Here is a 15,364-nt window from a genome sequence, read left to right as displayed (position 1 = left end):
AAGTCTTTCTTCAGATGCGCCCGTGATTGTCCAGGCTTCGACTCCGTATAAAAGGACAGAGAATACGTAGTAATTCAATTAAATTATCGCTAATTAATTTTTAATTAATTCTAAATACATATTACAACTATTTGCAGATCATGTAGAAGAGGAATCTGAGTCTCGAGGGGAGTCTGACGAAGAAGAAGACAGTGAATATTTAAGCACAGATGAGGAATTTGAAGAAGAAGTACAAGATTCGGACACAGAATTAATTTAGTTTATACTTTTATACTTTTCTACCTATATATTTATAATAATAAATCTGTTTTTTCTATCATATTTGCAAAATCTATTGTATAGTACGTATTATTTTCCTTTAATTAAGAAAAAGTTACTTAAAAAACTATAATATATAATAATTACTCTAACGTTTCGAGACACAACAACATGGGATCGCCAGGTCACGTGATTTTTCTAGAGCGAACGGACTCGCTCAGGTACAACAGAGAACGCAAACAGCTATCGGTATACGCCCTTTCTCACACTGCTGCTTACCTATAGCGCTTTTCATTTATATGTACGCGTAATTTGTTTGATCACATGGCAGTTGGAAAATTTCACCAAAAAAAATTCTGTCTTTTTAGAATATTTATTTTTGATATTAAAAAAATACCCTGTCAAAATAATAATTGTACTTCCCTGTCCTGAAGGAATGTACATAGCTTTGCATGTATAGTTGTATATTTTATACTCGTTAATAGTATGTACAGATTCAGATGAAATCTTCTGAAGTTCAGATGCATCCCCTGAAAATAATCCTGGGGCGCCCATGCAAGTATCTTGCAGAGTTAAAATCGCCCTCAAATCGCCTGGCCTGTTTATTTTCTTTATATTTGAATAGTTAAATTTACTTTAAAGTCACGTCAATGATATTTTTTGTAATAACAATTTTTACCCTTTTTTTTAACTTTGGGGGGGATTTTTGGGGAAAATAACCGCTACCCTCCAGCCAGACCGGCATTTTTGTATTAGGCTATCATGGAAGAGTCACCTGAAAAATTTTCAGGTTGCCTAAAATACCTACTCAAAAATGTCTCACAGCTCTTGGACTAATAGACCTACCTCGTACTTAAGATGGTTTCTCATTGTTTCTTTAGCTGTTTCAAAATTTCCGATGTGTTGTATTTTCTTTTTCACACTATTTATGAAGGGCACTAGGTGTAATCTTCTTACATCCCCGTCAAACCGTATTTTCACGTAATCTGTTCTATGTATAACCATTTCTCTTCTTTCTCCGAAATTTTGTTGAGTCCTGATTTCCTCAATTTTTTTTCATTTTGCTTAAATTTTTCTTATATTTCTCGCTTGTCTTCTTTTAACCCGTTTTCAAATTTAATTTCTAAATTCTCTAGTTTCTTTTTCTGGCAATTGTTTATCTTCTTCATTTTGATTTTGATTCCTTTAATCTCTTTCTCGCTCTTTTCTACAATCTCTTCAATTTTTTTAACCATTTACTTCTTGATACTCTCTATATTTCTGTTGGTTTCTTCTATTGCTTGTTTTGTTTTCTCCTGATTTTCTTGCATTTTTTTCTGTGTTTCTTCCATAATTCTTTTTGTTTCATCCATGGCTTGTTTCGAATCCTGTTGATTTTTATCCATTTTTTGTTGTGTTTCTTCCATTAATTTTTTTGTTTCATTTTGGTTTTCTTCTATTGCTCGCTTTTTTTCTTCCTGATTTTTATCCATTGTCCTTTTTGCTTCATACGTTTTTTGTGATTATAATTGCATAAGTTGTAATATTTTTTCTAATTCTGATAATTCCTGTTTTCCTGTTGCCATGATTGTTGTATCTAAAATGTCTTCTTTTTATAAATGTTCTTCTTTGTCTGAAAGTTCTTCTTGTTTTTTGTTTTCTTTGCTTTTGCTTTTTGTCACATATATTTGTTTTCAAGAAATACTATCCCCGCCAAATGGGAAACTTAAAAACACCCTATCTGTTGCAGACACGAAAATTCTCTCTTACACAATGTAATAATTGTCAAATATTTAAAAAAATCATCAAATGCAAATATCCAATAAATAAAATAAATTATTAGAAATTGCACCTAAAGGAAGTTTATATGTCGTAGGTAATTCAATTATATCAATTTTGACCACTCAATAAATAGACTTTCAATCACCTGCTTTTCCTCTGTCTTCCCTTTCAAAGTTGCAACCAGAAATACTCTCTAATGCACCACCAATTGGGACACCATGTTTGAGCTACTTTATCTCTTTTATTAGATTGATTAGCAAATTCTTAATTTAATTAATTACTCAATTATTTTAATTTCTGCCTATGTAAAAACCAAAACAAATTCAAATTAAATTTTCTAATAAACTTTATTCTCAGGGCAAATTTTGTATTCGATGCAATACTTTTGATTTGTGGCTTCTTAATTCAATCTTAATGTGGCAATCTTAATTTGTTGCAACAATTTCTTACCTAATAAATCAAGCTTTAATTCTGATGTCTCCTTGTTTTAACAAAAAAAAAATGGGGGACATGAAAGGAGCCTCCACGTAGATTGTGATCACTTGTGAATACAATCGGGCGTCCCCTGAAAACGAGTAATGTCGGCTAATCCTTTCAACACCGGTGCACCAACAACACAGATGCAATCAAAATCAAAACGGTCTTTATCAAGGCCATTTTTGATGACGACCTCAATTAATATTGAAGGACTATCAGCAGATAAAGAAGACCTATTGTCTAATATGTGCAGAGAACATGGTGTCGATGTTCTACTGGTTCAAGAAACCCATAGAGGTACTGCAAGCCGCAGACCAAGGATTCGGGGTATGAAGCTCATACTGGAGAGACCACACGACCAATATGGTAGCGCAGTCTTCGTCAGACCAGATATCGACGTAGCATCCACATCTCTAACAGATCAAAATAACATCGAGATCCTCACAGTGGAGATAAACTCCTGTACAGTAACGTCAATCTACAAACCACCAAACGCTGACTTTGCTTTTGAGGAACCGAATAACTTTCAATCACAGCAAATCAAATTCGTACTGGGTGACTTCAACTGTCACAGTGTCGCGTGGGGTTACAACGAAACAGATTCCAATGGCGAAGAACTAGAAAAATGGGCTGAAAGCATGAACCTAAAACTTATTCACGATCCAAAGCAGCCTGCGTCGTTCAACGGCGCAGAGGTTACAACCCAGACAATATATTTGTCAGCGACAGAATTGGAGACCAGGTGACAAAAATCGTTGGAAGCGCCCTCCCAAAGACACAGCACAGACCAATAATTTGTCTTTCCAACGCGGCAATCAGATACGAAATTTTTCCTTTCAAGAGAAGGTTCAACTTTACTAAAGCAAAATGGGAAAAATTCTCTGAAACATTGGATCAAGAAGTTTCCCAGCTAGAACCTTGCCCTGATTCATACGATAAATTTGTAGAAATCGTAAAGCAAGTATCACGGAAATTTATCCCTAGAGGTTGTCGAACTGAGTACATAGCGGGGCTCAATGAAGAATCTAAACCCCTACTTAAAAGATACGAACAGCTATATGAAGAAGACTCTTTCTCGGAAGCGACAATACAGGCTGGGGAGGAAATGTTACATGCGATATCCGCCAACAGAACGGAAAGGTGGTGCAAGCTGGTCACGAGTCTGGACATGAAACAAAACAGCAGACGTGCCTGGAAGCTGATTCGGAATCTTGGCAACGATCCCGCTGCTCCGGCAGTCAACATGAAAGAAGTCACACCCGATCAGATAGCCCATCATCTGCTAATGAACGGTAAGACGACATCAAGAAAGAACAAGGTGAGAGCTCAACGGAATATCGACGAAGAAAGAGATGTTCTAGGTACCTCTTTTTGTCTAGAGGAGATGAGAGGCGCGATCCATCAAATGAAAGATAATAAAGCGGCTGGCCTGGACGACATACGAACAGAGCAAATAAAGAACTTTGGATTAAAAACCGTAGAGTGGCTCGTAAAAATGATGAATTGCTGCATCCGTACATTACAAATCCCCAAAATCTGGAGAAAAGCTAGAGTGGCAGCCCTCTTAAAACCAGGGAAGGATCCGGCGGATACAAAGAGTTTTAGACCTGTATCTCTCTTGTGCCACCTTTTCAAGGCCTTTGAAAGAATGATACTGAACCGGATCGCAGAATATGTGGAGACTAAAATTATTCCAGAACAAGCAGGATTCAGGCCCGGAAAGTGCTGCTGCAGTCAAATTCTTAATCTCACCCAACATATTGAAGATGGTATTGAACGGACGGAAATAACAGGAGTAGTGTTCATAGACCTAACTGCCGCCTATGATACAGTTAACCATCAACGGCTACTCGCAAAACTCTACGAAACTACAAAGGATTTCCGACTAACAAGGTTAGTGAAATGTCTCCTCCACAATAGACGCTTCTACGTAACGCTCCAGTCCAAGAACAGTCGGTGGAGGGACCAAAAAAATGGGCTACCACAGGGAAGTGTCCTCGCGCCGATTCTATACAACATATACACCAACGACCAACCCATACACCAACAAACAAGGCAATTTATTTACGCTGATGATACAGCGGTGGCAGCTCAGGGAAGAACCTTCAATGAAGTCGAAGTGAAACTGACAGATGCCCTGGGAGACTTAGCTCTATACTATGATAAAAACCATCTGAAACCCAATCCCACAAAAACCTAGGTATGTGCTTTCCACCTGAGAAACAAGCATGCCCGAAGGTCGCTGGAGGTGGAATGGCGTGGTCAGATGCTGGAACACAACAAGACGCCAAAATACCTTGGCGTCCGTCTGGATAGAACTCTGTCTTACCGATACCACTGTCAAGATGTCAAGAAGAAAGTAAGTGCCAGAAATAATATCATCCGCAAGCTAACTAATACAAAATGGGGAGCACAACCACACACTCTCCGCACTTCTGCCTTGGCATTATGTTTTTCGGCCGCGGAGTTTGGAGCACCAGTATAGGCAAACTCTGCTCACGCAAAGAACGTCGACGTGGCTCTAAATGAAACGGTCCGTATAATATCGGGTTGCCTGAAACCGACACCTATCGAAGAGGTATACCCCATTGCTGGAATTGCTCCACCACCTATCAGGAGGAAGGTCACGTCAGAGGTAGAACGGAAAAAACACCCCTCATATGACCACCAAACTCCGCCAAGCAGACTAAGATCTCGGAAAAGCTTCCTGAAAACATCAAGATCCATCCCCGAAGCGCCAGAGACGCGCCGAATAACCTATGGCAAGCGTCAGCTACCTCCCTCGGAGGAAATGGCTGCTGGACACAATTTACCGTATCCGACTTGGAAAGCGCTAAACAGACTAAGAACCGGCGTTTCACGTTGTGCTAGTAACCTGAAAAAATGGGGATACCAGGAGGACGATACCTGCGACTGTGGCGCGGTTCAGACCAGCCGGCATCTACTATCATGCGCAGAGATGAGAGAGACCTGCACAGAACAAGACTTAATTATAGCAAATGACAGGGCCATCTATGTGGCCAACCATTGGAAATACAGAATTTAAAGTTGTTGGTGTTCCGGACACGGAAAGTAAGTAACAAAAAAAATTATTTAAATAAATTAATATACATTTATACTTAATTTAATAAAATTTACTTTTCTCCTTTTGATTCAATAAAATTGTGTTCTGACTAGGAAAGTTTTGGGGTAGTTCTGATTTTTTTCATTATATATAGATTTTGGGCTACTGAATCCGAATATGAGGTTTGCGGACAAAATTTCTTGCCGGAACATTGAAAAAATCGCAAAAAAAGCGAAAAATTTCAGCTTTTTTCCGCTTTTTTGCTCTAATCTCTACATTTAGTAAATGGTCTGTTAACAGAAAATAAAGTACTTAAAATTATCTACAAATATCACTAATTACTTTTTTTTTTCAGACGAACCGTTCGGTCTAAAGTAAAAGTTGAAAATTTCCAATTTTTAACGGTCTCGACAAAACCCATTTTTTACATTCCAAAACTTTATTTTTTATTATAATGCTGTCATTTGATAAATTTCTCCTAGTTTTCTGTAAAAATAATAAATGTTAGTTCATAGGTATGGTATGTTTCTTGTGACAGCTTCCATGAGTCCATTCCGTCCTAAGAGGCCGCGAATATCTCTGCTTTTCCCTTAGAGCCGCAGAAGATCAGGCACAGATGGAGTCACAGTTTCAGTTGGTGTGAACATTTCCTTCGGATCTGTTATCTTGATTTCTGATAAACCTTGAAGTTTTGTCCTTTTAAAATGAATTAGTTGAACAGCTCCCTGACTTCCATAAACCTCAGGCGCAGGTTTCTTTTTATTCGAGGAATGGATTGCTTAGGAGCTACTGCATGTTTTGGTGCAATACAAGAAATGCCACATATGTCGTGAACAGTGTGGTATTCGTCGATTTTATGTACGTTAAAATCAGCGTTATCGTACACCTGCTGTGTAAAGCACGGTAGGTCAATTTTCTTCGGATCGGCTGCGAATACTGACACTTCCAGGCGAACAGCTTCTGTATAGGATGAACAAAACTCCAAAGAGGAAACTACATCAACCTATTTTCTTGAGCCGTACTTTTTGTAGAAAAAACGGCCAACCCTGCAAGGAATGGTGAGACCAACTATCTGGGCCTTACTGCCGCTACAAGACTTTAAGCAAGCGCGTTGCTTATCTGGAAGTGTCAGCAATCGCAGGCGATCCGCAGAAAATTGACCAGCCGTGCTTTACACAACAGGTGTACGAAAACGCTGATTTTAATCCTTTCTATGCCAGGCCTTAACTTGCAAGTTGGTCCCTTAATCCCAAAGGTTTTTTCATGCTTAGAGTCCCATTGCCTTATATATACGTCGCATATAAATAAACAAATAAGTGACCAAAACATGTTTTTTAATAAGTTTTTTTAACCAACTTAAACGTTTTCTTTTCAAAAGTACTCATCAGAGAGCAAAACCAACTTGAAAAAGTGTAACTAACTTAAAAAAAAAATAATGTAATGTAAATTAACATTAAAAGTTTTTTTTTGTGGTACTCCTCAAAACACATGTATCTCGATTCACTTCTTTTTTTTTGGTTTTTTCTGTGGCTACAAACGCTTCACCTTCTAGCAGCTACCTGTAAGCATTGCCACCAGTGCTACAATAAAGCATATATCTAAATCCAAAATATGTGAACAAATATAAGCGGCAATGGGTCCGCATGGCCTGTCTTAGGTGCCAACATTTTGAGGCTTTGGGAACAATAATCTAACATTTTCGGACATATTTCTACCGCATTGGGACACCAATGAGTCTAAAATTTTATAAGCAACGCATATTTTCGGCTTTCGTAAATTGAGACCATAACATCTTGAACGTATATATACGGCGGCTGGGAATACAGACCCACTTTTTCAAAAACATATATATTCAGCGTTAGGACAGAAAGGGTTAACGTACATAAAATCGACGGATACCACACTTTTTACGTCATGGGTGGCATTTCTTGTATTGCACCAAAACATGCAATAGCTCCTAACCAATCCATTCCTCGGCTAAAAACTAAACCCGCACCTGAGATTTATAGAAGTCAGAGAGCTGTTCAACTAATACATTTTGAAAGGAGAAAACCTCAAGCTTTATCAGAAATCAAGATCCAAAGGGGTGTCCACACCAACTGAAACTGTGACTCCATCTGTGCCTGATCTTCTGGGCTCTAAGGTAAGGGAAAAGCAGAGACATTCTCGGTATTTTAGGATGGAATGGATTCATGGAAGCTGTGAAAAGAGACATATCATATTCATATTATGAACTAACAATTATTATTTGTATAGAAAACTAGGAGAAATTTATCAAATGACAATATTCTAATAAAAACTAAAGTTTTGGAATGTAAAAAGTGGGTTTTGCCGAGACCGTTAAAAATTGGCAATTTTCAACTTGCACTTTAGACCGAACGGTTCGTCTGAAAAAAAAATAATTAGTGATATTTGTAGATAATTTTAAGTACTTTAATTTCTGTTAGCAGACCATTTACTAAAAGGTAATAGTTTTCGAGATTTGAGCAAAAAAGCGGAAAAAAGCTGAAATTTTTCGCTTTTTTCGCGATTTTTTCAATGTTCCGGCAAGAAATTTTGTCCGCAAACCTCATATTCGGATTCAGCAGCCCAAAATACATTTATAATGAAAGAAATCAGAACTACCCCAAAACTAGAGCCCACTAGAGGGCTCGTAGAGTACAAATTCACTGAATCATTTTGAATTGATTACTTAAAGTTGGAATGACTAACTGAGTTATAGAACTGTTCAATACAAAAAAATGAGCATATATGGTGTGGATATAAACAAGCTCTCTCCGTTTCGACAAATGATTTGACTAACCTTTTTGTTTCTTCACTCCTTCTTTTCCTACATTGCGTTGTCCTTGATTCTCCCACACGTACTCTTTTGATGTTGCAAAAAGGTCCCTCTCGTCCAAACTGCTTCAAAAACAAACAAAACCAAGACTCGCTCGAATTCTCCACTCAGTTTTCTCCTTGCTCGATATCTTATGCAAATAGATACCAATCAGCTACTCGTTCTAGACAGAACAAAGGAATCTTCCTCGGACACAGGAAAATTTTACTTCTCGACCGATCAACAATTTCTTTTCAACTTGATTCTGCTAGCAAAGGCCGATTTCACCACTTTACACTGACTTCTCACTTTTCAAAAACTGGACTGCTCTCTCCCGATATTCATCACACACACTGTCTATCTTTTCTCTCTCAAATTCCGTCTCCACATTCTCATCCCTTCCATCGATATTTTTCTACCAATCAAAAACAACCTCTCTACCCAAAACATCCACACTTTCCTTTCCTGAGAAAACCAACTTTGTTTGTATCCAACTTTCCATTCTGTTAAAATTCTAAGAGACATCAAATTACTATCGTTTTTTCAAAAAACTAAACAAAAGGCCTTACATCCTAAACTCAAAAAAATTTTTTATCGTTTAAACCTTCTACGAATTATTTACAAAAATCATATTGTTGTTCACAAAACGAAATAACATGCACTTTCCAATATTTTCAAACCATTGTCTGTAAATCCTTTCAAAAAATCCATTAACGAAAACCACATTAACGATTTCACCTTCCCCGAAAAAGCAGTGTTTATTAACTAAATTAGACTCTATACAATTTTTGGTCATATACAGGATGAAGAAAATCTATGATCTCGTGGTCCCGATATAAATTTATTTTCTGAATTTTTCCAAAAAAAAAAACAATTCTACAACATATATATACAACATATGTATTATCCTCTTTATTTTCTCTCTGTCATGAGATTAATCAGCATCTTATTAATTCAATTAATTTATTAATTATTTTGATTGCTACCCATGGAAACAAAAACAAAATTTAATAAAACTTTCCAATAAAAAATATTCTAAGGGCTAATTGATTTTAATGTATCACCTTTAGTTTGTGGCTTCTAGTATTTCTCGTTGCTTACTTTATCCAAGTTAAAACAGGTAAAATAAATATACTCAATATCATGTAAATTCTACAAATATTATTTATTTATATACTATACCATAAATAATATAAGATTCAAAATGTATGCTAAAACTTTATTCTTTGGTCAAATTTTCTTATCTAATAAAATTAATCTTTAATTTTACTATCTCCTTTTTCTTTTAACAAAATTTTCATTTAAATGATTCGGTAGACCGTTCTTATTATTATATAAAAAAACAATATTTAATTTACCTGTTAAATAGATTATTTATCTCTTATATGAATTTATGAAAAAATAAATTATGCTGTAAAAATGTTAAATTGACAAAAAACAAATATGGTATGTAATATACAACAAAACTCTCCTTTTCACAATTAATCTGACTCACCCTTTTTATTTTCTTTACTCCTTCTCATGGATTGTGTTGCCCTTGGTTCTCCCACACGTGCTCCTCGGATGCTGCTACGGCCTTTCTCTTTCAAACTGTTTCACAAATAAAAAGAGCACTCGTTCGAAATCTATCCTCTATTTATTTTCCGACTCGATACAAACAATATCAATCTTTATAATTCCAAGATTTTTCTCTCAGCTCGATATCTTGTGCAAAATTGATACAAACCGGCTACTCGTTCCCGACAGAAACTAGAATCTATTCGGACACGAGGAGATTGTACTTTTCGACTCGATCACGGTTTTGTCTCAACAAGAATCTGCTTACACGGCCACCAAATTCACCACTTTACACAAAATTACTATTCTACAAAGTGGACTGCTCCCTTCCTATTTAAATTACACAGTAAATCTTTTTCCTTCATCAATCTGAGACTCAAACACTTCGTTCTCCCTCCATCAATCTCTTCGCCAATCACAAGCATTCTCTCTACATATTACATCCCTACTTTCATTTCTTAAGAACAAATAGTGTTGTATACAAATTATCTGTCTTGTCAAATTTCCATAAGATATTAAAATTAAATTTTTTCTTATATCCTAGAAAACCCTCTGTTCTAAAACTAAACAAAATTGTTTATCATCGGTTTCTTTCTAGGAAACCATTTAGAAACATTCTATTGTCTACTCCAACCGTGGGCACATTCACTTCCTAATCAGAACGTATTTTAGTTCATTGTTTGAATTTGTATAAGTCCGTGTGTAGAATCTTTATCACTAAACATTTCCTCTTTCCACGAAACACTGCTTACGGCTAAATCATATTATTTACAAATTTTGACTATATACAGAGCGATGAAAATTTACGATCTCATGGTCTTTGACATTAAATTAATTCTCTAAATTTTCCCCATAAATTAGTTAACCGTATGTATTATAAATTGTATACAAGTACATAAATTTAAAATAAATGTAAAACCTTTTTTTTTGATGGGGAAAAAGGATTTATTTCGCGACCGTCATCTCTTCGGCGAAATAAATTTTGTACGTATATTTATTATGTGTATGTGTATATAAATTGTATAGAAGTATTTAAATTTAAAATAAATGTAAAATCTATTTTGGGATTTGGAAAAGGATTGATTTCGCTACTGTCATCGCTTCGACGAAATAAATTTTGTTCGTATATTGTTGAAGTGAAAACTTCTAGGGACTTTGTGCACTATTTATATGGGGAAAAAGTATTGAATTAGAGACCGTCATCGCAACCGTCATCGCTTCGACGAAATAAATTTTTGAAGTGAAAACTTCTTTAGGGACGTTGTGCACTATTTAGATGGGGAAAAAGTATTGAATTAGCTGTCGTTATCGCGACCTTCACCGCTTCCGCGGAATAAATTTGTAACATTTTTGTATTTAACTAATGGTACCACAATAATAGTTTAATTGGAACGTACACAAATATTTGGGTGGTTTAAAGGAACAAAACCACCGTACAATTTTTATGTAAACATATTAAAAGAAGCCGCATCTCGATAAAACTGGTTAAACGAAAAAATACTAAGAAGCAAAAAAGTTTTAGAAACATTGTGTTTAACTAAGTGTATCACAATAATAACTGTAACTGTTTAATATGTAACTTCAAAGGGCTGTAACTTTTTTTATGTGCACATTTGTACTAAGGTAAGTTAGGTCCAATCGAACAATTGTTGGTCTCAGAATATGTGATTTAAGTTATGACCTGAATTTTTGTTACATTCTGTATATTATATACTCCAAAAAATATAACTGGTTTCAACATGGCAACAGAATACTCTTGCGTGCTTAAAATAAATTGTACAATTGATACAGACTCTGCTGTAAAATTAATCAATGAAAAAACATTAATATAAACTCCAAAATAAAAATTAAATATTATTAAAAATTAAAATTTAAATTTAATTATTCAATTATAATCCTAACTTCATTCCCGAAATTCCTTTGAAAATTATTCTGTTAACTAATTTCAAAATAAATATATAACTAGCGTATGTTTTAATTTTCACTTTTTCCCAAAAAATTCGAAAGGGTTCTCTTATTTTCATCATCACTTGTTTAGCTTTGATGCAATCAACTTCATCTGGAGCTCACTTGATAGGTATTCTTGAGCCTGCTTTGGTAAGTGTTTAGTAAGTATGTATATTTAAAACAATGCATCGTTTTCCCGTTATTTAAGCTTGAATACTCGTACAGTAAAACCTCGATATAACGGACCTCTATTTAACGGACTTTGGATATAACGGACAAGAAAATCCGGTCAAATGTGAAAAAAATTTAAAATGTCTCTGTATTTTACAAAGAATTTCAATAAACTTTTTATTATAGCATAATGCGGACACATTTCTAATTATAAACAAACAGTACAAACATCAAAATTGCACACAAAATTTAAAAAAAAAGTTTGTTGATTTATTTTAAACCTATTTTTATATAACGGACTTTCGTCGTTAACGGACACCCCGTCCCTCCAATTAGTCCGTTATATCGAGGTTTTACTGCACTTAGATTTGAGTACTAGCCGAAAAAAATATATATTCAATCAACTATAACTCACTTTTAATTAATTCTAAAAGGTCTTTCACGTGAAGAATTTATTCGATGTTTTATTGTCTTCAATTTTGGTAATGAACTATTTTGTTAAAACATAATTTTTGAATTATTTATGAAAAACCGCTTTACACCATGCATTTGTTTTACGAAAAATTCAAATCTTTGATCTTTAATAACTCAAAAAGTATTGATTTATTTTAATAACTTGATATAACAAATTTTACTTAAAATTTGCCCCTCTATCGATTTGTGGGGTTATTTTTAATAAAATTGTTTTCACCCGCGGGAAGGGGTGGTATCCACCCCAGGGTAAAATTGCAAGTTGGCACCAAATCAGTTTTTTCTTGAGGTACGTTCCAACTAGTCCCCAATTTTATTGCAAAAATGTAGTGTGAAAAACTAAGAGAAAATGTAGTGTGATTTTTAATTTCAAATATCTCATTCAAAAGAAACTTTTTATTTATTCTAACAAACTTTCGGCCTTCGATAATAATTTAGTCTTTCATTCTGCGTTTAAATTTTTTAATAGTTATTTATGATAATAAGTGTTAAAAGTACAATTTTAAGGTACGCATGTGAAAGTTTGCAGAATGAGTGAAGCGAATTCTGCAATACACATGAGTGCCTTAAAAATGTACTTTTTAACACGTATACCATACAATATTTTTTCTACAAACCTCGTATATATCAACAATTAATCTTAATTTATTGATTCTCAATTACAGGACAATATCTACGAAAACTTTTACTTGAACTTGACTGACATACCATTTTTCTATTTTTCTTGACATTACATCAAAACTGCCTATACTGTCAATAGGCAAATTATAACAACTATAAAATAACATCTTACTTTTTTTGTTGTATATTCTAACAAAGTTTAATAGTTTTTTTCTACAAACGTGTTAAAAATGCAATAATACAGTTTAAATTAAATTTTAAAAAACCTTTTAAACCACCTTTTTCAAATTGCGCAAGTTGTACTATTAATATTAATAAACGAAATATAAATATTTTGACGTTTCCCAACTTGACAATTGACTTTTAACTGTAGTGCCTTAAAAATTTTAAAAAATTTTAAAAATTAAAATTAGTTAAAAATTTTAAAGCACTAGTGCTTTATAGTAGCATTTTTAACGCTCCTATGGAGTGCTAAAAATTGCATTTTTAACACGGTTTTAGAAAAAAACGTTTATTAGTTTCTTCAGTATTCGCAAAAAAATGGACACCATGTCCGTGGTGATATTTTCCAAATCGAACATTTGATGTGACAGTGACAGTTTTAGATATTTTAAATATTTGACATGGCACCAGGAATATTTTGAGTTGTTGGTTAAATAATATTGATAATGTATTTGATAAATAATTGATTTAAGACGTGAACTTAATAAAAAGTTATTTACTGTTTGTTATTTATGGAAGATCCAAGCAGAGAATACATCAGGATTATATTCTGTGATCCAAGTATTTTGTTGTTAAAGATGTTCAAAATAATTGTAAGCGTCCCATAGTAACAATATATTATTAAAAAATCACTTTAATACTTTTCCTCTTTTCTCGATTGAGTATTAGTTTTTGTTGTTCATATAAATTATTACAATCACTGGATACATAGTTAGTGAAAAATTATCACATTTATTAACTGAATTAATAATTTCCAATTATACAAATAACAGTTATCCAAGAACATTCAAAAGCCATCTCTTTAAAGTTAATGATGACATTGTCAAGTAGAATGACATTCTAGTAATGTTGACATATCCATACCAGTGTGAATTTTACTGCACATAATTTGCCGTGTAACGACAGAAAAATAGGGATAGCCGTAAAATATTTGCGAATTATGTACCGATGCCCTTAAATAACAAATACCTTTTTCTTACATAGTTTTTTAAAACTGTCCAACTAATTAGTTAACTTTTAAGTTAACACTTTTTACATCAAAAACTACTAACTTTAGTCAAATACATTAGACTATAATACATCCAACTCCCACAGAAAACTGGAAGCACGTTGCCACTAGCGTCTCTGTCGGCTTGAATTCTACGTTTTCTCGACGTAAACATACAAATTTAATTTTGTCAATTTTTAATAACAAAATAGGTTCGGTAAAATGGATTCTCAGCAAATACCTAGGATTGCAACAAAATTAACTAAAAAGTGTACTACTTTGCCTCAGTGGCGACGCGTGACTTTTTCTGAAGTGTTACCAAACCAGATGCAAAAAATCTTATTTAAAAAAATGAAGATATGGCTAAATGTATATATACACTCACCGGCACAAAATTCCGCCACCCAAAATTTTTGATTAAGTTTGACAATCTATAACTTTATTATTTGTACTTCGATTTTAAAGATTCTTGCACGAGATTGTAGGTACACTTATTGATGTTAATTGCTATTATTCCAGTAACAAAAAAAGAATGTGTGTACTTTGTACGCACGTAAGAAGTTATACTTCTATTATATGATTTCAACGAAATCAATATACTTTAAACAGTTTCCTACTACTTTCCAAAATTTTTTATTAAAACAATACCAAAAATTAAAAAAATAAAAGAATAAAACACACATAAACACATTGAAAAATGCCACAAATGATTTCTGAACAATAATTGTTGCCAAAAATTTTACTTAAATACGTATTTTCTGAAAAAAATTATATAATAATATAATTACAATCATAAAATCTATCAAAAAAATAAAAAAATGATATAACTTGCATTGGGCTTGAACCTACATCCCGTGTATCCCGCCGTATGAGAGTCGAAGCGATTTTAAACTGGACCACCTTCGCGTATACGTCATGTGGGATTATACACAAACTGATCAACTTTTTGATATTTTGTTTATATGAATTTTTATTAGTTTGATTTTTGTCGAATTAAAATACAACAATA

Source organism: Diabrotica virgifera, chromosome 5 (genome assembly GCF_917563875.1).
Source record: "Diabrotica virgifera virgifera chromosome 5, PGI_DIABVI_V3a".
Lineage (NCBI taxonomy): Eukaryota > Metazoa > Arthropoda > Insecta > Coleoptera > Chrysomelidae > Diabrotica > Diabrotica virgifera.
Note: the sequence above shows the minus strand (reverse complement) of the source record.